The sequence below is a fragment of the Eleginops maclovinus genome, chromosome 11 (genome assembly GCF_036324505.1).
Source record: "Eleginops maclovinus isolate JMC-PN-2008 ecotype Puerto Natales chromosome 11, JC_Emac_rtc_rv5, whole genome shotgun sequence".
In the NCBI taxonomy this organism is placed as follows: Eukaryota; Metazoa; Chordata; class Actinopteri; order Perciformes; family Eleginopidae; genus Eleginops; species Eleginops maclovinus.
In genome coordinates this window covers 14595477-14617834 of record NC_086359.1, presented here as the reverse complement: position 1 = coordinate 14617834, position 22358 = coordinate 14595477, and positions in this window count along the sequence as shown.

The window sequence follows — 22358 nt, the reverse complement described above, 5'->3', positions numbered from 1 at the left end:
AACAGCGCTGAGTAGGTGGAGTTTTCCTTGCAGCAGCAGAGGGGATCATGATTTGAAACCCAAAAGAGAGAGACACACACACAATTATAAGAAAGAGAGAAAGCAGGAGAGGATACGAGGCAAAAACGAGGATGAGAGATGACTGACAAAGGATGGAGGGTGGAGGAAGGAATCAAGATTTTTAGAGGTTAAAGAAACCTGTGAGAGCAGTGATAGCAGCTGAGGGAGAGGGAGAAAAGAGAATTAGTGAAGAGAGAGAGGAAAAGTGCTGCTGCTGCTGTGTGTGTGTGTGTGTGTGTGTGTGTGTGTGTGTGTGTGTGTGTGTGTGTGTGTGTGTGTGTGTGTGTGTGTGTGTGTGTGTGTGTGTGTGTGTGTGTGTGTGTGTGTGTGTGTGAGTGAGTGTGTCTTAGGGGGGCGACAGAATCCCCAGCTGCAGCGATGTTGGCACACTGACAGCTCTCCTCTTGCCAGGGGTCGTAAACATCGATTAGAATATTTAAAGACGCAAGCGCCCATGCACCAAAACAAAACACACGGACACCCTGGAACACACTCACTCACACACACATACAGTATGTGAACACGCACTCTTATAGTACATAAACATACTTTATAGATCAGAATGATGTGGCTAGTATATTTTTTATTATTTCTCTTGTATTAATTACTCTCTTTCTAGTTTGATTATTCTACATTGTTTTATTGCGTTATTATATTCCATGTGCGTCCTGGAAACAGTTTGTAATTTTATAGACTTTTATTTAATTTGTGTGTTACCGTTTGTTAATGTGATGTGCTTGCAGGGTTAGGACTTCCATTCACTCTAAGTTGACTCACTGGTCCGACATCTTGACAATAAACCAGCGTTTGGAAGCAGGGACTCCAAACTGTTGTTAAGCATTTTAAAATACTGACAGATAAGCTTGTCAGCGGGATAATCTGACTTAATTACTTTTTAAGAACAGCTTGCCAATCTTTAGAAGACGCAGATATTAACTATAAATCCCCCCAATATAGACACCATATCTACAGTGTATAGGTAAATAAACCTGACATTCACTTAAAATGTTTTCCCTTGCTCCTGAAACCCCCCCACAACTATATTGTATCAGTGCCAACCCTGGTATAGATTCAGGCAGATTTGTTGGTCTTGAATGATTTGTTGTAAAAAATTGATCCCACAAAACATAATCAAAAAATATAAACATGTATTTAATATTCCTGTGCTGCAATTTCTTATTCCTCATTGTCAATATCCTTGATGCTTTATTTTCTTAATCTGAAATAGACATAATTATAAACACTTACGCATGTGCCGTTCCGAGAACCAGCACCTTGTCATGGTGGAGAGGTTTGTGTGCCCCGATGAACCTGGGGGCTGTGTTGTCTGGAACCTTGTGTTCCTGGTAGGGTCTCCCATGGCAAATTGGTCTCAGGTAAGGGGCCAGACTAAGATTGGTTCAAAAGACCTCATGACCACCACCTTGAAAGCGAGGATACCCGGCCCGGAGGAAGCCCGGGGTCCCCTTCTGGAGCCAAGCCCAGAAGGAGGACTCGTCAGCGAGCGTCTGGTGGCTGGGCTTGCCACGGAGCCTGGCCGGGCACAGCCCGAAAAAGCAACGTGGGCAACACCTCCGCTTCTCCGTCCTGTGGGCCCACCACCTACGGGAAACAATGATGGGGTCAGGTGCGCTGCCAGAAGGGTGGCAGTGAAAGCAAAGGGTCTCGACGGACCAGACTCAGGCGACAGAAGCTGGTTTTAGGGACGTGGAATGTCACCTCTCTGGGGGGGAAGGAGCCGGAGCTTGTGCGGGAGGTGGAGCGTTACCAGTTGGATCTGGTGGGGCTCACCTCTACACACAGCGTCGGTTCTGTAACCTTACTTCTTGATAGGGGTTGGACTCTATTCTTCTCCGGAGTTGCCCATGGTGTGAGGCGCCGAGCGGGTGTGGGGATACTCACAAGCCCCCGGTTGAGTGCCGCTTTGTTGGAGTTTACCCCAGTGGACGAGAGGGTTGCCTCCCTACGCCTGCGGGTCATGGGGGGGAAAACTCTGACTGTTGGGCTTATGCATCAAACAGCAGTTCAGAGTATTCAGCCTTCTTGGAGACCCTGAAAGAAGTCCTGTATGGGGCTCCTGAAGGGGACTCCTTAGTCTTGCTGGGAGACTTCAACGCACACGTGGGAAATGATGGAGACACTTGGAGGGGCGTGATTGGGAGGAACAGCCCCCCTGATCTGAACCGGAGTGGTGGTTTGTTACTGGACTTCTGTGCTAGTCATAGATTGGCCATAACAAACACCATGTTCGAACATAAGGATGCTCATAAGTGTACGTGGTACCAGAGCACCATAGGCAGAAGGTCCATGATCGATTTTGTTATCGTATCATCGGACCTGAGGCCGCATGTTTTGGACACTCGGGTGAAGAGAGGGGCGGAGTTGTCAACTGATCACCGTCTTGTGGTGAGTTGGGTCGAGTGGCGGGGGAAGCCTCTGGACAGACCTGGTAAACCCAAAAGTGTAGTGCGGTTGAACTGGCAACGTCTGGAGGAGTCCCAAGTCCAGGAGGCCTTCAACTCACACCTCCGGCGGAGCTTTTCAGGTATCCCTGTGGAGGCTGGGGACATTGAACCAGAGTGGGCGGTGTTCAAAGCCTCCATTGCCGAAGCTATGGCGGGGAGCTGTGGTCTCAAGGTCTTAGGTGCCTCGAACCTCCTGGTGGACACCGGTGGTCAGGGAAGCCGTCCAACTGAAGAAGGAGGCCTTCCGGGATATGTTATCCCTGGGTACTCCTGACGCAGTTGCAAGGTATCGACGGGCCCGAAGGGCAGCAGCCTCAACCGTGGCCGAGGCAAAGCAGCGGTTGAGGGAGAAGTTCGGAGAAGCCATGGAGAAGGACTTTCGGTCGGCACCAAAGTTGTTCTGGAAAACCGTCCGACACCTCAGGAGGGGGAAGCAGGGAACCATCCAAGCTGTGTTCAGTAAGGATGGAATGCTGTTGACCTCAACTGATAGTGTGTTAGGGCATTGGAAGGAACACTTTGAGGAACTCCTGAATCCGACAATTCCGCCCTCTATGTTGGAGGTGGAGCTGGAGTATGAAGGGAGATCAATTCCAGTCTCACGAGGGGAAGTCACTGAGGTAGTTAAACAGCTCCACAGTGGCAAAGCCCCGGGGGTGGATGAGATCCGCTCAGAAATACTGAAGGCTCTGGGTGTTGAGGGACTGTCATGGTTGACACGTCTCATCAACATTGCGTGGAAGTTGGAAACAGTACCGAAGGAGTAGCAGACCGGGGTGGTGGTTCCTCTTTTTAAAAAGGGGGAGCACTCACTGGATCGGTTCGCGGCCGAGTGTGAAGCGGCTGGGATGAGGATCAGCACCTCCAAGTCTGAGGCCATGGTTCTCAGCAGGAAACCGATGGACTCTCCACTCCAGGTAGGGAATGAAGCCTTACCCCAAGTGAAGGAGTTCAAGTATCTCAGGGTCTTGTTCTCAAGTGAAGGAACAATGGAGCGTGAAATGGGCCGGAGAATCGGAGCAGCGGGAGCGGTACTGCAGTCGCTTTACCGAACCGTTGTGACGAAAAGAGAGCTGAGCCAGAAGAATGAGATCGCAGATACAAGCAGCCGAAATGGGATTTCTCCGCAGGGTGGCTGGCATCTCCCTTAGGGATAAGGTGGGAAGTTCAGTCATCTGGGAGGGACTCGGAGTAGAACCGCTGCTCCTTCGTGTTGAAAGGAGCCAGTTGAGGTGGTTCGGGCACCTAGTGAGCATGCCACCTGGGTGCCTCCCTAGGGAGGTGTTCCAGGCACGTCCATCTGGGAAGAGACCGAGGGGTAGACCTAGGACCAGGTGGAGGGATTATATCTCTTCGCTGGCCTTGGAGCGTCTTGGAATCCCCCAGTCAGAGCTGGTTGATATGGCCAGGGAAAGGAAAGTTTGGGGCTCTCTGCTGGAGCTGTTACCTCCGCGACCCTGACGGAAAGTGGGAGAAGATGGATGGATGGATGGATGGACTTACGCATGTGCTGAACTTCACACACACAAATGCTCGAAGAGCAAAAAATTCCATGACTCATACAATACTTAATTTGCTGAGGTAGCTATAGCACAGAATTAATCAATAGTTGTTATTAAAATGATATCAGTTTTCTGTTTCAAAGTTGTAAAGAGAAGTAGCTAATAAAATGAGTCTGGGTTCTAATCTTTCCATTGTTAACAAATAAGTCTCAAAAGTCATTATATTCTATGTTGAATGCAACAAACAGAATGTCTGGGCAACACATGCAATTATAAAAACATGCTTTCTTATGCCACCATCGATATTATCCGCCCAGTCTCTGCTGGTTGCGGATTTTCCATCATGGATCTGCCCCTGAAGAATTTCTCAGGACTAAGTTTGTGTTCGTAGGAAGGGGATCATTAATGTTAACTATACAAGGGCCTGAGAGCAGACACTTATTAGGGCTAGTGGTGACACCCTGGGTACAGTTTTACCTATGGCACTTAATAAATTGCTACTAGAAATAGATACAGTAAGCCTGTCTGTTGTCCTCCATAGCACTCTGTTAGTAGCAGCATGGATTCTGCCTCGGTGTCCACCTCTATGTGGTTTGGATCCAATTTACGGAAATCACATTTCATGTTTCTGCTGTCCAGACTTTTCTAAAATCAATCTGTCTACAATGTTGATATGCCAACAAACAGACTTTGGCTGGCACTCTGAACAAGTCCAAAGTCTGACTCAGCAGATTGGAAGCTGCAGCAGATCAGTGCAAATCTAATGCCAGTTTTAAGTGTAAATTAGTCAGCTAATCATCCCAGTTTTACATTTCTACATTTGGCAGTGACTCACAAACTGCATCCTAATTGGAATTTTATGTTTCATTGACTTAATGAAATAATCTAATGGCTCAAAATCAGGCAGCGGATCATTATTCATGTGTGCTAAGCTAAATGAATTTGGAATGGCTCTTGTCTAACAGGACTGATTCTTGTGTTAGTTTAGAGAGACTGGCTCAAATGTGCTTCTATGTGAAGTGTATGACTTGAGGAGACTTATATATAAGAAACTTTTAATATATATTTACTTTTTTGTGTGTTTCTAATTACTGTTCTTAATTACTAAGGGCTGTCCCTTTAGAACCAAGCTTGTGGCTGTATTGGCAGTGGCAGACACTCATTGTGTTCCAGACAAAAATATATTTGCATATACTGTAGTAGAGCTATGGATGCATTTGGTTTATGACCACCTAAACGACATGATCACACAGCGCCAAAACACTGGTGGTGAGGCGCATCGAGAATTATAAAAAAAATGTAAAATTTAAAAATGTTTTACATTTTTTGGAGGTGCAAAAGTTCTCAGTTTCCCAGTTGAGTCGCTTCTCAAAGTAAAGCTACCCAAAACTGTTTTTCCAATGAGATGATTATATATGGTCTGAGAGTTTGGGACTTCTTATATTAATCTAAGAATGGATTCAACCTTTGAAGTTTAGAGAAAATTACACATTTTATTTCCGTGTCAACTTTTTTTGACTCACGCTATTTTGATGTGACAATATTATAATTCTCATCAAAATTTATCTTTTGGTTTAGGGCCATTAGCTCTATTCAATTTACACTGTAACGCTGTTGGAGTTGTAGCGTATCTAATGTTGATGTACAATCTTTTTTCCATTATGTGTCTGAATGATATGAATCAAATATAGCTTATTGAGACTAACACTACGAAGTTCATTCAAAAGGCCTGTTTTAAAATGACAGATTCAGTTTACTAATACAGAAAAAGGAATTATAGATGTTTTGTGTGCGTTCAGTTGGTGTATATCTCACTCTTGTTTGTGCTTGTCGCGTCTTACAATAACTGTGAAATATCACTTGCTAATTCCTCTTCTCTGTCAGGATGTACTTGGCAAGTGAAAGTGGGCTGTGACTGCTGATGGTGAAACAGAGATGGATTTAAAGCGCTTTGCACCAAATGGATACCGTGCAGCCTTAGTATCAAAACAAAGCTAACACATCAATTATGCATTCATTTAATGTCTCTGTTGGCACGGAGACTCGTCGTTTCAACGTTTTCTTGGAAGTGGCAAACATGCGGACGCTATAGGGAGAATATGCTATATGTATTGTTTGTGCAACACAGAAAACACAAATTGCACTCAAGGAAATTACACATGAAGGTAATTTACATATACAAAGATGAAATTATTCTCAGACAGTCACCCTGTAAAGAGGTTTTTTTATCACCACATTCTGCATCAGGAAAACATGCCTTTAGAAATTATTGAAAAAATAGGATATGTCAAAAAAATGAGTAATATCCTTCCCAGTTTAAGCTGTACGCATTTAGCATCATTTTTTAAAGCATCAACCTGAACTGATTATTTCATTGGCTCTGGGCTGCCACTGTTTCTCTGATGGAATTGGCTGGCAACAATTTAAAATACTTTGTGAAAGTGGAAGCAAATAAAAACCAAAGAACAATCAAATTAGCATTTTAATCTCATGTAAGAACTTAAATACAAAATGTTTAATATTGTGACTTTTCTTATCCTATAGGGTCTTTGTAGTAAAAGTTAGTGTAGTAAAAAATAAATAAAAAGATGGGGTTTAGACAAACCACCAGATTGGAAAAAATCTCTTGAAAATTCTTTTAAAAGTAATACTGTTTGTCCGGAATACTTTTTAAAAATAATTTAGGCATTATTACACAATGAGAAGTAGTATGCTTTTTACACAAAATATAACATATTAGGACAATTCCTTTGCACAAATATTTTGTAGTAAGCAATAATGGTTTTCACTGACTAAATCAAACTGTTGGCGACAGGCTGGAATGTCGGCAGATGGAGATCAGACTTAGAGAGAGGAGGGAGAAAACACGACAACACAAAGAGAGACAGATGAAGAAGTGAGTTTGTTGTGGGCGATGTGTGCGATGCGCCAGCCATGGAGATGATGATGAAGAATGGGACAGATCAGCTGTTGGCAGCCATGTTCCCACAAAAAGAGTCTGTGGATCTCATCTGCTGTCAATTCCCATGCCGCTGGACAATACTTGTGTGTGTATGTGTCTGTACCCATGCCTGTACATAATAAGGTTGCCTTGTAAGGAAAATAGTGGCCATATAATACCTGTCAGAATATCTTATTTTATCATGATTGATCTTATTTTTTTTGAGCAAATATTCTTCTTAAGCATTTGCATTCAATTACTAAAGTTATTTCAAGGTAACTGCCTTGACTGTTCTGTGAAAAGAAAACCATGAATCATTTCAATGATGGTGAATACATCACTATTTAAGGAATAGATAGTCTTTACTGCTAAACTGTATATTTGACTAAGAAGGACAATCTATTTAAAATGTAGTTTCAGCTCATCAGAATCAGAATCAGAAGTCCTTTTTTTTATCCCAAACTGGGAAATGTTTTCGTTGCAGCAGCGAAATACAAAAAAAAGTATAACAAACAACAAATAATTAGAACTAAAAAAAATGATTTAGTTCTCCGGCCCACAACTTTAGTGTTTGGGTTCACACATTCCCACATTGGCATATTTTTTTCTTATGATATTGGAACTTTTCTCAAAATCGCTCAACAATTTCAATGCTGCAGAATCTTTGAAAAAATGGCATTTGTTTAACAGTTCTCTCAAAAAATTGCAGGATTTTGTATGCATGTTTAGCAGTAGCAACAACCCTTTCACATGTTTATTTATTTTAAAACTTGACACTGAAACAGTATAATGATAATTTCAAAGGTACAGATGCATTATTCATAAACAGCTTCTGGTATACATGTCAACTGTTTTGTAGTTTTTAAGCAGTGACCACCTGCGGTAACACACAGGATGTATTCACCTCCTTTCTTTTCAAATTCAATTGCTCTCCTTTTTTTGAGAGGGGGTTGATGATTGGGATGAAGTCTCACTGTCAGCACCTTCATCATCATCAGCTTCATTGCTGCTTCTGATTAGCTGCTAATGGGTTCACACGTCATTATGCTCAATCATTGTGGGAGTCCCCATCGCTCCGGCTGAATCATGGAGCCGCTGCTTTGGCTGAGGAGGGCGAAACGCTTCCTGCTTACGCCAAAATGACAAGACAAACTGCTCAGTGGAGGCAATACGACTACACACCCATGCATGATGTTGTGTGCCCCTGAACATGCAAACACATCACTGCTGTTCTGCATGACAAAACTGGCATCAGGCTTTTCAAATAACTGCAAGTAAAGTTATGTTGTACTCTTAAAACATTAAAAATATGGATGTTAAAAAAATGAAAAACCAAGAATGTTTCCCTTATATAGCATGTTGTACCCTTGACCAATACTTATTGAAATACAACATGTTTTACACAAAAAGCTAAGATTTTCTCTCAGAAATTGTATACAAAATGGTTAGCATTGTAAAGAATACTACACAACGTATTTCTATATCTGAAACCCATAATTGTTGGCCCAGTTGGCATTGAATTGTCAAACGAACAGCACACAGCCCCGGGCTTATATATATCAAGTAGTCAGCCGGGGTATGGAAGTGTCAAAGGCTCCACCACTTTAGTCCAGACAGCAATATCAATACTATTCTATGGATTGGCAGGCTTCCACTTTGTTAAGCTATTCAGAACAATCTTCCCCTATTCATGTGTCACGTGTTCATTCATTTATTGTGATGGACAGAAGAACCACACAACTCAGATATCAGATCAGAAAGCTAGTAGCAGGACCATAAGTACATGGGCCATTTGTTAATATTTGTCCTCATTTTGTACCCTCTACTTCTAACAATCCTACCGACCAAGACAATAAATAGCTGTATTACTCATCAGTCCATGTACAAGTTGCAGTCAGCAGCAGCTGCATGTGTACAGTAGGGCCAGCAGTGCATGTGAGCGCCGTGCTGTGAAGCGGTGGTGCTCAGCAGGATGGAAATGCATGAAATTATCCTGAGCCATGTGGAGAACTGACTCAACTGTGGCTAATTAAAAGGAATCAAAATGTAAATGCCAGTCCATGCCTGTCCATATTTATATATTTTTTTATTGTGACAGCTTTCCTGATCCGAAGCATTTTTATGAAACTGCAGACCAAGTGTACAGTCTCTAAAAAGCTCATATATAAATACACTGTCCCCTTCATATGCTACCACACTCTAGGTCGCATCAGGTTTGGTGCCTGAACATGTAAAGACAAGTAAAGTGAGTAGAGTACCCACTCGCTCTTGAAACAGAAATCTCTCAGACAGATAAATATGGATAGGCTGTCCTTAACTCTCTCTGAGCCAAAGGAGAGCTTTCACATGACTGAGAGTAGCCTTGTATAAAGGCTTCCAGCACCACCATACTTCAGATCTCAATTTTCAAGATTTGTGAGCCAGAAAGCAAAATAGGGGAGAGAGAAACAATCAGAATGACAGTGAGGGAGCAATAGAGTATGATGAAAAATGGAAAAAAAGGGACATGCAAGAGAGTATTGTAATTATATCAGCAAAGGGTATGTAATCGAGTGTACTTGCTGGTAATTTGGAATAAAATGAAAGATGGGGGAGGGTGGGATATCACTGAAATTAGACAAGATTAAAACAGAGTGATTAGAAAATAAAAGTCTCTCTCAAGCTTGCAGCAATTACATTACCAAATTAGTTAGTATATCTGTTTAATACCCTAATAATAATAAAAAATCTGTTTTGTGATTCATTTGCAAAAAGACTAATTTCAGTTTATTTTCCCCTTGAATTTTGTCTTGATTCCAGCACTGTTTTTGAACTGTTCTGCTTCTTTACTCCACAAAAAGTCTTGCACACAGACAGGGTAGGACAGAAAAGAGTTTGATAGTGTAGTAACTATGGCGTTGATGGTGATTTCGGAGCACTGAAAAGCATATTCGTCCTTCATGCATGTTTCTATAATCATTGTTTCCTGTTTCTTGTCTTCTTCAATCGCACTTTAAAAAGTGTTAAGTTTACGTATACAGATGTGTTATTGTTAGGTTTACTTTTCAAAATGTGTGTTATGTTGAAGAATGGTGGATCCTCTGTGCAGACATACCTCCACAGAGGGAACAAGGAGAGGTTCAGCCTTGCTTGGGAGGATCCTGTATTTAGTAATACTATTTGTATCTCTGCATCTGATATGCGGCCATCAAATAAATATTTATAATTTTTGTGCTTGGGGAATTAACATTTTGAGTTGTTTTCTGTCCATGCACCATACATTAAAATATATAGGTTTTAGGTTGAAGAAATAACACAGACACATTGATAGTAGAATGGTTTGTAGCTTTAAATGTTGTTGGCGCAAGGAATTGTGGGATGCCTCTCCATTATTTTTGTACAGGATGGTCCAGTGTACCTAATTCTAAAAGACAGGACAAAGACAGCATTAAAGCACCTTCACTTAGCACTTAGAGAAACCAACCTCTTATCATGGCTGCCACTCAGATACTTCAGGTCATTTCAATCTGTATGGGTTTCTATGGGTCCCTGTGCATGTTGCATTAACAACAACTCTGTCTGCCTGTCTCTGACTTTTGCTGTAATTGTGTGTTGTAATCAGTTTAAAAACACAGTTAAAAGCAAGCTAACTTGGTGACTGACTGGGTTTCTTCACTGACTGAGCATACAAAGGGCTAGTGCTGGGAGAAGGGGAGAGACGTTTTTGGCAACATAGGAAAAACAAACCTTTTCTGACATTATTGTAGAATACATACTGTACATACATAATATATATATATATATATATATATATATATATATATATATATATATATATATATATATATATATACAATTTATACCTCCTGTTATTTTATTCCCCCTGATTTCATTTAATTGATTTGCCAAACAATTCAGCAGCAATTGAGTTTCATGGTTGTATGGCTGGTTTTGTGTCTTTTGATGTACAAGTCCATGCGTTTATGGTCTATTCAATCCATCTCTTCTTTCACTTCATTACATTAATTTACCAGCTAAAAAGAGCTTTTTGATTTGCATTCTATAAGATGATTTTGAATGAAACCGAAAGTAAACAAGAGAGTAAAAAGAAAAACACAATAACGCTGCAATGTTTTTCATTTTTACATCAAACAGTGAACACATAACCACACAAACATGTAGCTCTGGGCCAAACTGCTCTTCCTTTAATGCATGAGCACACATGCTCACATTGTTCATTGCAACAATGTCACCATAATTACCTTTGAACACGATATGAGGGTCGGACTTGACACTTCCTGTGCACGCCCACTCATTCTTTTCCACTTCTCTCCTTTCGAATAAAAAAAAATCTCTTCCTGTGAGATTTCTCTTCTTATATTACAGCTTTTTTTGAGGTGGTGGCAAAAATTGAACAACATCTTTCATTCCTCTGCTTCCTCTTTTTTTTCTCAGTTTTTCTTTTGATATGACCTGCAACGATCTCTTGAATAACTCATTTGTAGATGTGTCTTTTGTTATATGTGCATTTGTGATATCTGTCCATGCAGGTGTGGGCATCAGATGTATTATGTGTTTCTTGGCATTCCTGTGGATGTGTGTTCATGCATGCATGCATGTGTGTGTGTGTGTGTGTGTGTGTGTGTGTGTGTGTGTGTGTGTGTGTGTGTGTGTGTGTGTGTGTGTGTGTGTGTGTGTGTGTGTGTGTGTGTGTGTGTGTGTGTGCATGTGTTTATTTGTCATAACCAGAGGCAGTGGTGGGAGGGCAAAAGGTCAGATGCAACCTGCATTTCTAACCCGAGGGATCTACTTCAAATATCTGTCAGTCCAACTCGAGCCTCCAGCCCAGACAGTTGCTCAGGGATCCCTGGGCTTGGCAAAGACACATACATTCTCATCTCCTTGAGCTACAGCTGTGCACTACATCCCTGGGCAACACCTGACCGCTATCCAGCACCAGAGCTCTCCAACCATCATGTACCTGAGAGCAGATGGCTTTCAGGTTATATTGCTCCCTCCAGCAGTCATGTTGAAGGTCCTGAACAGCTTGGAAACAGTAACTGTAGAGAGATGATAGTGATTTGGTGTTTTTCTGTTTGTTGCAGTGATATTTAATTGATTAGGATGTACATCATCATCATCAGCATCGCAAGGCGCTCCTTGACAATAGCAATGGGATTTCTGTTGGACTTTGGAATACTGCAGTAAATAACATCTGTGGCAAACACATGTGTATGACACTTTAGTTAAGCAGGAAAATCTCCACAAATTGAGCATCCCTTTATTATTTTTGAAGCATAAATGCAATTGCCAGAAGTAAAAAGCTAGCGTTAGACTTTGAACGTCTCATTTAGTCACTTGTTGTGACAACCTCAGTTTTTATGACACATTAAGCTTATTCAGAAGTGAGGTACTTGCTGACATATTTAATGTTGTAGAACTAAACATGAAAAGTAAGTTTGTGTTAACCAAAGACATCTTACCGCAAAAACATCAACAAAAAAAAAGGTTTACTTCGATACAAAGTAACCAACATATATGATAAATGCTAACTCGGGTATTAGGACTCCGCAACCATTCCTCCACCGCTCTATTGTCAGCTATAACATTAACTGGAGCACCATGGTGGGTTAATAGCATAAGTGTACATGTAAATCTTTTAATAACTATATATGATATTCTACTCAAAATAGTGGTTTGCCCCAGAGACACTCTTAAGGCAATGAGCGTGCGTATCTGTAAAAAAACATAGCTATACATGCTCCATCAAGCCAGCAAGAGGCTTTCTCCCAGATCCCTATTGTGTTTATATATGTGCATAGAACACAGCTGTTACAAGTTTTTCTGTAATATTATTTCAGCTCTAGTTGGTATACTGTGTGTTTAAATTGATTGAGTAAGCACTGGACAGATTTGAGAAATTGTCAAAAGCAGCTTTGAGCCCCTGAAGATGTCGGATGATGTCATACATGATGACATTAGTCAGTGTGGCCTTATATAGTTTGCATACAGTAACTAGGTGTAGGAATATGGTTTTAGTATAAGATCTTCTGCATGTGTCCCATGATAAAGTGCACATTTTTTAAATCTTGAAAACCAGCTTTTACTTTACATTGCATGAAAAAAAGTTCCAGTTTGGGATAAATAAAGTACTTCTGATGTCACTTCATAGACACATTTATCCAAAGCGACTTACATCCATTCAACCGTGGACAGTACCCACAGGAGTGTCTTGACCACTGACACAACGACTGTCTGCAGTGGGACTGGAACCAGATCTCCCCTGATCAGCACGCTGCGCCGCAGCCTCCCCTTCGCCACTTTAATATCTAACAGTATATTAGTGATTTGGAATATGAAATAATGGATGAATTACTTTCCTTCTGTGTGCAAAGGCAGATGCAATTCATAAATCATGTTGATCCAAACATATTTCTAACAGAAGGAGAACAATGGGAAAAGACAGCAACTGAAAAAAAAGATGAATATCCCTCAATGATCTCTCGTCCTTTCTGTCTGTTCCTCTCACCTATAAGGAGTTGACACTTGACCCCACCCCTCTGGAATCAGCTGGCGAGCATTTCTAACAACCTAACCAGCTGAGGATTGAGAGCAGAGGGCTTTTACATGCTGGCAACAGCAGCAAGTGCCTCTAACCTCCAGCTCCAGGGCCACACAGACTCCCAGAGGCCTCGCTAGACCAGTGAAGTCACTGAGACAACAGGGAATAAAATAATTATTATGGCTTTGGTGCAAGTTAAAATAGCGTCAGCAGTAAGGATATACTCACTGCTGATACACTCACTACTAAGGTTTGACTGCATGAAAGTTATACTGCTGATTTGTTTTTTCCAGCACTCAGAAGATATACAGAATGGTACAGCATGTATCGTTGAGATGTACTGGAAGTTAAATATTTGCTCTGTGTGTACACATGAACGTGTTCATAAAATATGCATGTAAAAAGAAACTTCAATGTAATTAAATATGATAATAAGAGCAACATTAATCACCAGAAAAGGTCAACATGTCATACTTTTATGTTAATGTAGAGGTATGACGCATTAGAAGGTTATCTTTAGATAGAGTTGATACACACACTGCATAGGTCAAGAGCTCTGAGCTGACATAAAAACAAATATGCATAGCACATATTTTTGCATTTGTTTTGAATCTATAACAAGTTACAAACAGAAACCTTAGTGATGCATCTTTATTGAAGCTTACACTGTATGTTGGGTTTGAAAATATCCATCTTCAGTACTTCTTAGTTGTTACATCAAGAAGGAAAAATAAAAACTCTCTGGTCTGGTTCATGTAAAGGAAAATCACTCCACTCTCTCAAAGTAACAACAATTATCACTGAAATGGTGAAGCTATAAAAGGTATTAAGTTTCTGATTACATTAATGGAAAAAAGTCCTTATGGACTGCAGCTGACAACATACCAACAGTTTATGCTACTGCAGTAAGTTGCCCCAAACAGTAACTACAGTATATTTCTGAGTTACAGTCAACCATTTTTACTCAAAGCTTTGACACTATGTTGTTTAAAATGGATCTCACCAAGTGACACATAGTAGACAAGAAAACACCCCAGACCAGGCCTTTGTCAGTGGGGCACTTCAGAAGGTTGGATCCTCTGAGACCTCTTCTCAGCAGTCTAACGACATTGCAGCAATATCCACAATTCCAAACGGAGCATACTCTAATTTATGTCCGTTGGGGAAAATGCAGTAGACAAACCCTGATGTGAAGGAGATGGAGATTGAGTGAGAGCACTGGGCGAGTTGGATGTGGAAATGATGAGTTTTCAGCATGTATTGGAAAATAAGATTCTGACTGAAAAAAAAAGATTATTCCACCACTGCAGTCAGGGTGGAAGGGAACCATGCAGAGCAGTTGGAAGAGGGGGACTGATGTGCATCTGCAGCCAGACTATTTCTAATGTATGCCTTTTTTAAACACTGCTACTGCAAATGTAATTGTCTGTCTTTATACTCTCAACATATCATTGGTTGCCTTGACATATAGTGACTGCAGACAGTATATGCTATCTATTTTAAAATACAGCGTTACCATATCTCATCATAATCAATAGATCCTTTAACCTATGAACAGATCCAAAGCGTTCCTCCTACAAATGGAACAAAAATATGAACCATCCAGATTTAAAGTAAGAAAAGGTCAACAGCTCACGCATGCTGCTGGTATTTACCCTTAACGTTTTGACCTTTTTGTTTTACAATAAATATTGGGAGACTTAAAAAAGAACAATTGCATATTGACTTCCAGCGTTCCTTAACACTAAAGCCATCTTCCACTGCCTCACAATCACATACCTTGCAAAGCTCAACTCTTTATGATGTGACTTTGAAAGTGTCAAACTCAATGGCCTTTTTTTCCCCCCTCCTAACTCATTCTCTTCACAGTGACATGTTATAGTGTATTTTATCCCTCACTGCATCTAACCACTCTTCCCTGCTCCTAAAATGGAAATGTCATGTTTGCTCTCTACTGAATGACCCCTGCTCATACCTACTTTGGAAAGATATCCAAATGACACTTTTTGCCGCCTTTGAGACCTTCTGCTGGCTCAACTCCTCTTAACCCATCATTATAACACACATTTGTCGCCTATACCACTTCGGCTCTCAAGTCTGAGAGCACTGTTTTGTTCCAAATCATCATCCAGGTGAATTCCCAACAGTTTTATCTTTGGTTCACAGAGTGCTTCCAGAGGATTTGCGCGTAAAACTCAGAAAAACTAGGCTGCCAGAAAACAAAAGAGGGGAAAAGACAGGAGATGGGCACAGATACCGATTTTCCACTACAGGAAATTAAATATCTACTCCACCAAAAATATACACTCTGATGTCTAACATGCACCATGTGGAGCTTTTAGAGGTCACTCTGAAACAATTACTCTTTAATATTCGACAACATATAATACACTTGGATATGCAGCACTTATTACAGATTTCCCAGTTTGAGCTAAATAAAAAGTTTTAGTAATGTCCATAAAAACTTCTCAAACAACACAGGCAGCACAGTCCAGTCCTCCACCTCCTAATACATTTGAACATTTTATACCATGTATGAAATAATTGCAGAATTTTTGATGCAAAGATGGCTCTATCAAGAGCAATGGAAGATCATCTTAGGTTCTAGGATCCTCCACTTTAACAGTTAAAACAGAACATATGTTATGTAAGACTGACGGAAAACATCAGACTTTGAAAAGAGACACGATTGAAAAGTAAATGATGACAAAAGATGGTGAAAGAGGTACAAACATAGAGGAATAGAGAAGGAGGCAGCAACAAACATCAGGAAAAAGAATGAGGGAGCGAAGACAAATGTGACCAGATAAACAAGAGGGAGAGATGAATAAAAATGAGAACAGGAGGACGATTAGGAGCTGAAAAGAGAAAAAAATGTTTCTGAAAATCTGAGAAGATGAAGTGAAACAAGTAAGAGCTAAAAACAGACAAGACGGATGAAGAAGTTGGGAACAGCAAACTATAGTTCATAGTTTTGTTGTTGATTGTGTAAGTAGATCCATATTTCACCTAGGTTGACTTCAAAAACCTCCAAAATGCTGATTTTTTTGTTTGTTTTTTGAGTAGGATGACAAAATCATGTCTTTTGGGGTTTTTTCATTTGCTCAGATATTAAGTTCCCTGATGCATTCACAGATTTATGGCTTTCAAAAGTCACTTACTAGCCTGAACATGTCTCTAGAGCAGCTGCGAGAAGGATTTAAAGATATTGCAGTATTGCTGGATTAACCACCAGGTGGCCTCGGTAGGAAATGAGTCATGGGGGGCTTAAATCACTCCCCTGCACTTTCTTTGCATTGTGTTAGTGTCAAGTCCAGAAGAGTACAGCATGCAGAGCAAATGTTCTTATAACTACGATGAAGGTCATGAATGGCACTTTCTACCTAAGGGACGGGCCTTACTTTGCCAGGTGTGCCATTTAGCTTTGAACGTACTCACTCTATAATTACAGTACAATTCCTAAAATTAGCTAGTCAAGATTGGATGAATTGCAGATATTGGTGTTTTACCAGCAGGGTATGGCTACATTTAATTGAATTACCATGGTGATGGCAGCTTGACATTTGAATTATGGGGTCGGTGAGGTGAACAGAATCAGGTAATCAAGCAGGAGGGAAAATAATTGAGACAGGAAGTAAAGTAAAAACAGACATACCACAGGGGGTGAACATTTTTCAAAATAAAACTGAAAACACACAGACAGATTGTGACAGATTGGTTCTCATAATGCGATTGCTTGGGTGCAACATTACTGCACATCACCAATGAACACAGTTAGAAGAAACAAGAATAAAGCTACATTCTTAATCTGTGTTTTAAAGTAAGATAATTGATCAACTATTTTTTGTAAAACAGATTTCCTTTGGTTTTCTTTTGGCTATAAAAGATTATTTGAACAATACTTAAGTAAATGAAACATATAAAACCACACTTTTAGTTACCCCAGAACAGGTTAAAAATAGCTGACAACACTATGTTTTTTCTTTTCAAATTAGAACCTTTAAGAACCTTTAGACCAGTTAAAGCTGGAGTGGACGTTGCTTCCAATCACAGCAATTTATTTTCTACTAGGTTGAAGACAGTCTTTACCGTGATGTTAAAAGGTCTGAAGTCTTAATAACAGTGGCGGTGTTGCAAGTACAAGAGTGCAAAGGAAGTAAAGGCAGCAAGCTGTCAGGAGTTATCACCATGCTTGAGTGTTCGAACAGACTGGCCAGGCCAGGACTTCATCTGCTCTGCCACACAGGGTCATGATGGCAGCAGGCTATTTCAAGGTGTAGGTTAGCAAAAAGGCCACTGACTGGAAAGAGGGCTGACAGGCCGACTGTGGTTTGAGAGCTGGCATCGATCTGAGCAGGCTGCTCAACTGAAGCTGCACTACCAAGTCTCATTTATTTATTGTACTGGTTTTCATTTCTTTAAATACTCTTTTTGAATAAGCCGAATCAATATATATTTCACTGTACACTATACATTTCTTTGTTTCAATGAATGTTGTTTTAACATGCTTTGCATTGTTCAAAGCCCCCAACTGCTGTTATGGACAATGCTTTAACTGGATATTTAAAATGCCTATGGCCTGCACAAGTCATTCTTCACATTCTTTACAATATTTAGTTGTGTAAAAAAGCTGTAAATTCATCAACTTGAACAAAACATTTGTGATATTCCATAATTCATCAACATTGAGAAACAAGAATAAATAGCAGAGAGACTCACAAAGCACAACCTGGATAGTTTTTAGGTCATGAATCTGAGCCCTCAAACAAAACACACAAGGACAAACCCTTTACAAACACAGTCTGTACATTGCCTGATAACTACAGCTTGCATCTGTAGAGTCAATGCTGAGTGAATCCAAACTAGAAAAACAGCCCAGTAGCAAATCTGTGAATAAAACTCATGGCAGAAATCTGCTTCCCTCTCTGTCTGAGTCCTAAATATTCTAAAGTAGATACCAAATATGTCAGACTGACAACTGCATCCGAATTTCTAAATAATGCAAAAGACTGCAACAATATATATTTCTGAGGGTATTTTGCATCCATAAAAAGTTAGGTTTGAAAGTGTATAATGAACAGATACCAAATAAAAGTGAAATTGGTGTAGGAATGTGAATTAGTTAACTGTTTATAAGTACGTTTATTTTATCAATCATATTAATTAAGTCAATGTCACAAAAAAAATGACTCAACTAATCTCAAAAACCTATTGGTTATTGGACTGACGACAGCCTATGATGCAAGGGGCAATGTTGTGGGTTCTGGTGTTGCCAGCCAAAGTCAGATTATAAACTTTAGGTATGACAATGGAGTTGGAGCTGAGAGACATCACTTTGACTGGATTGTTACACAAGTAGAACGTTTACAAGCTAAATTTAGCCTAATGAAAAGCTAATAAAAAGCCTGCTGGAACAGGATTGGGTCAATAAAATTGCGCCACATGCGAAAACCAGATACCAAAATGTTTTTCGTTACCCAAAGATTTTACTTATTGCAGAATATCTTTATAGATATTATGACGTTACTAATCAAATCTTTGTTTTGCTGCATTAGGCTATTGTGATTCTTGAATGCAACTACACATTTGTGAACACAAACCTTTTATGTTCAGATTTGAACTATAACATTTACACATAAATTCTTCAGAACTAAGCTAAGCAGCATGTCTTATCGGATCTGTGCATCCATCCATCCTGTCACCCTCGATATGTGATTGACTGCGACGTTGAACCTTCTTTGATCTGCAGTCAATCAAAAAAATTGTCATCTTGTCAGCCGTAACCCTCATATCAGAGCGGCTCCCCTGCTCATCTGAAAAATTCATACCAAAACACAACAACAAAGAGATAAGGAAATTGTCAAAGTATTGCAGCAGCATTGCAGCAAACTTTCGTCCTCAGATGATTTTGCTTTCTATCCATCTCCTGGGTCTCTTTTTGCCTCTCCTCTGCCTTCACTCCCTCCATTATGTCTCTCCTGACCATACCTCTTCCCTTACCTCTGGTCAAAACGTATGGTTTTATAACTGAAAATGTATTGAAATCAGTATGATAAAACCTTGTTTTCAGTCCAAGCTAGCCAATATGCACAGCTAGTTGCTTTTCTTATGATTTGATACTAAACGTTATGTATGTTTAAGTAAAAAACAAAGTTCACATTTTGTTACACTGTGTACTACATTTGATCCTGTTAATCTTTGTTTTACATTTCAAATCAGGGGTTACATTCCAATTCAGTGATTACTATCCTACTCATGTTGACCTGTACCTTACCTGTGTTCACCTCAACCAAAGGCCCAAGCAGGCAGCCCATAGTACCCTGCGTTTTTGTCAAGTACGATAAGTGTGTTCACAACCAAACAAGACCAAATTGTGTCTGTATTGTAACCGTATTATAAAATGTTTTTTTTCAATACTGTGTTTCAAATATGGGCATGACAAAAAAGCATCATGTCATTGATTTCAGAGTGGCTGTGATATATGGAGAGGTTATTAGTGTGATAGTTCATGCAAAAGCGCTACGCTTAAGTGGGAACGTCTCTACATGCATGAAGTGTGTGCTGTCAGGTCTTTGTGTGTGTAGAATTGTGCATGACTTGTGTTTTTTATCTGTCAATTGGCATGTCCAAGAAATGTACAGGATTAGCTGTAGTGACAATAGTGCTGAAAACGTTCGGTTTCACAGCAGCTCACACACATCTCCTGACATTTCTGGAAAACGAACATTATGTCATAACATAACATGCCATGTGCATAAAAAAGGAGAGGAATTCATTCCCCACCAGGAAAGGATTACATGGAGACACTGACGTCGGCTTTGAACTATTGCACAGTATAGAAAGTGTGTGCGGGGATTAAACATGGAGAGACATATGACTTTGTGTTCATTTTTCAACTCTAGGGAAGACATTTTATATCCTTACATTTCCATTTTCACACAGTTCTTCTCTGATTGTGAAGTTGTTCCTACACGTCTTCAAACTAAATGACACATCGTACTGGCTTACTGTTCCGCTACCCTGACTTTGCACTTTCTATAAAGCACACTGAGCATAGCTGAAGTTTGGTATTTTTCTCCATGCATGCACATTTGACAGATGGAAAGGAATGAATGCAGACATGTTTATTTAGAATGTGACAATTAAATATGATTGATGGTTGAGCACCAATATTCTACTCTTTCTCTCTCTCTGACCCGTTTAAACTGTAACACACAGCCAACAAGACTTCAATGACCCAGAAAGAAGAGATTCTCAAAGTCAGCTGAATGCAGATAGAGAGGAAACAGAGAGAAAGATACGTGATGGGGACTGACAGATGAAGAGACACGTCTGGATGGACATTTCATGTACGCTTATGTCAACCTGATCGTCCAAGGCATTGGAGGTCACGCTGCATTTATCAGACAAAACCAGAAAGGTGCTAAGGTTCCTCTCGGTGGCTTTGTGTCCTCCTGCTGTTTGAGTGATAATTCAGTCCCTTCTGAGCTATCTGCAACACATTAAAAGAAGGTTAAGAAAAGAAAAAGACAAAGAGGAAGTGAAAGAAGTTGGTGTGCTTCACAAAGAGTGTAAAATGAGATAGAAAAGTTTACTAAGTTGTCTTTCCTGTGTATTCCAAAACCCAGGGGAAACCAAAAGCAACACCAAACCTGTCAATGGTAGGAAGTCAAAAAGCAGTTGTAGAGGGAAAAAGTTAATAAAACAGAAAGAAAAAACGGGAAGAAGAGGTGATAAGAAAAAGGGTTACGAAGGTGAGGTTTATGAGATAGCATTACCTGCAACAGCATCAAAAAGCTTTTTAATCATAGTCTGAGAGATGTCAAACCATATCGCAGACATTCATCATTTCCCTCTATGTTCTTTTGTAGATAAATATAACAATACAGCGAGTCATTACACAGGTGTCGAGATAAATCTTCAAACAGATTTCCACACTTTGTCGGCTTCTCTTCTAAGCCATACACCGCAGTCATTTAGATATGGCGCTATCTACATGTAGGAGCTTTTTTTGGAGTTATGGATGGAGTGAGGTGATTGGGATATTTTCAGATCTTTTCTTGAGCTGAACATAGTTTGAATTTAGATTAGAGACAAAAGTTTTCCCTGAGCTTGGTGCAGAGAAAAAAAAAAGTTCCGCTGTTGACCGACTGTTTCCTCCATCGCTGCCTTGGGCGAGTTTAGTGAAAAATGCAAGCTGATAAAACACGAAAAGTTGCAGTGTCTTTGCTTCCTCCTCTCTTTCTCTTCCTGTTTCTTCTTGCTATCACTCCTTCCCTACTACCTCAGGGAGGTAAATGACTCTGCTGTGAAGGAAGAGTATAGGCTGTTTGACCTTGATAGCAAACCAGCATTCCTAAATAAATATTCAGTAGCTCAGGAGCAATGGCGCCTCCTCCAGATAACAGGTTATGTATGAGGCAGATCTATTTCCAGGTCCAGTATTACCACGGCCAACAGAGGGACTGTACAGGAAGTTCCATCCATCTATCCAGCCTTTTGACTTGATCAATTGACCACTGCAACAGTTCAATGTTCATTCTACTGTCAATCTTTGGCAAACTCACTGTCACTGTTACTGAAAATATTGAGATAATTGTTGATTTCAGTAACACATGTGCTTTTCCTTCTATCACAAGTCACCATTGATAAATAATCATGATTTCTGGTAAAAAATACCGTAAGACATCCATTTTGTTGAGGTAAATGCTATTACAGTAATCAGAACTGTTTATTGTTAAAACAGCTCTGATACAGTTGAGGGAGAGTCATATTCTATGTCATAGTCTTGCTGTTAACTGTTCAAACAGTAATTACATGGATTGGTCTATAAAGACAATGTTTGGGGT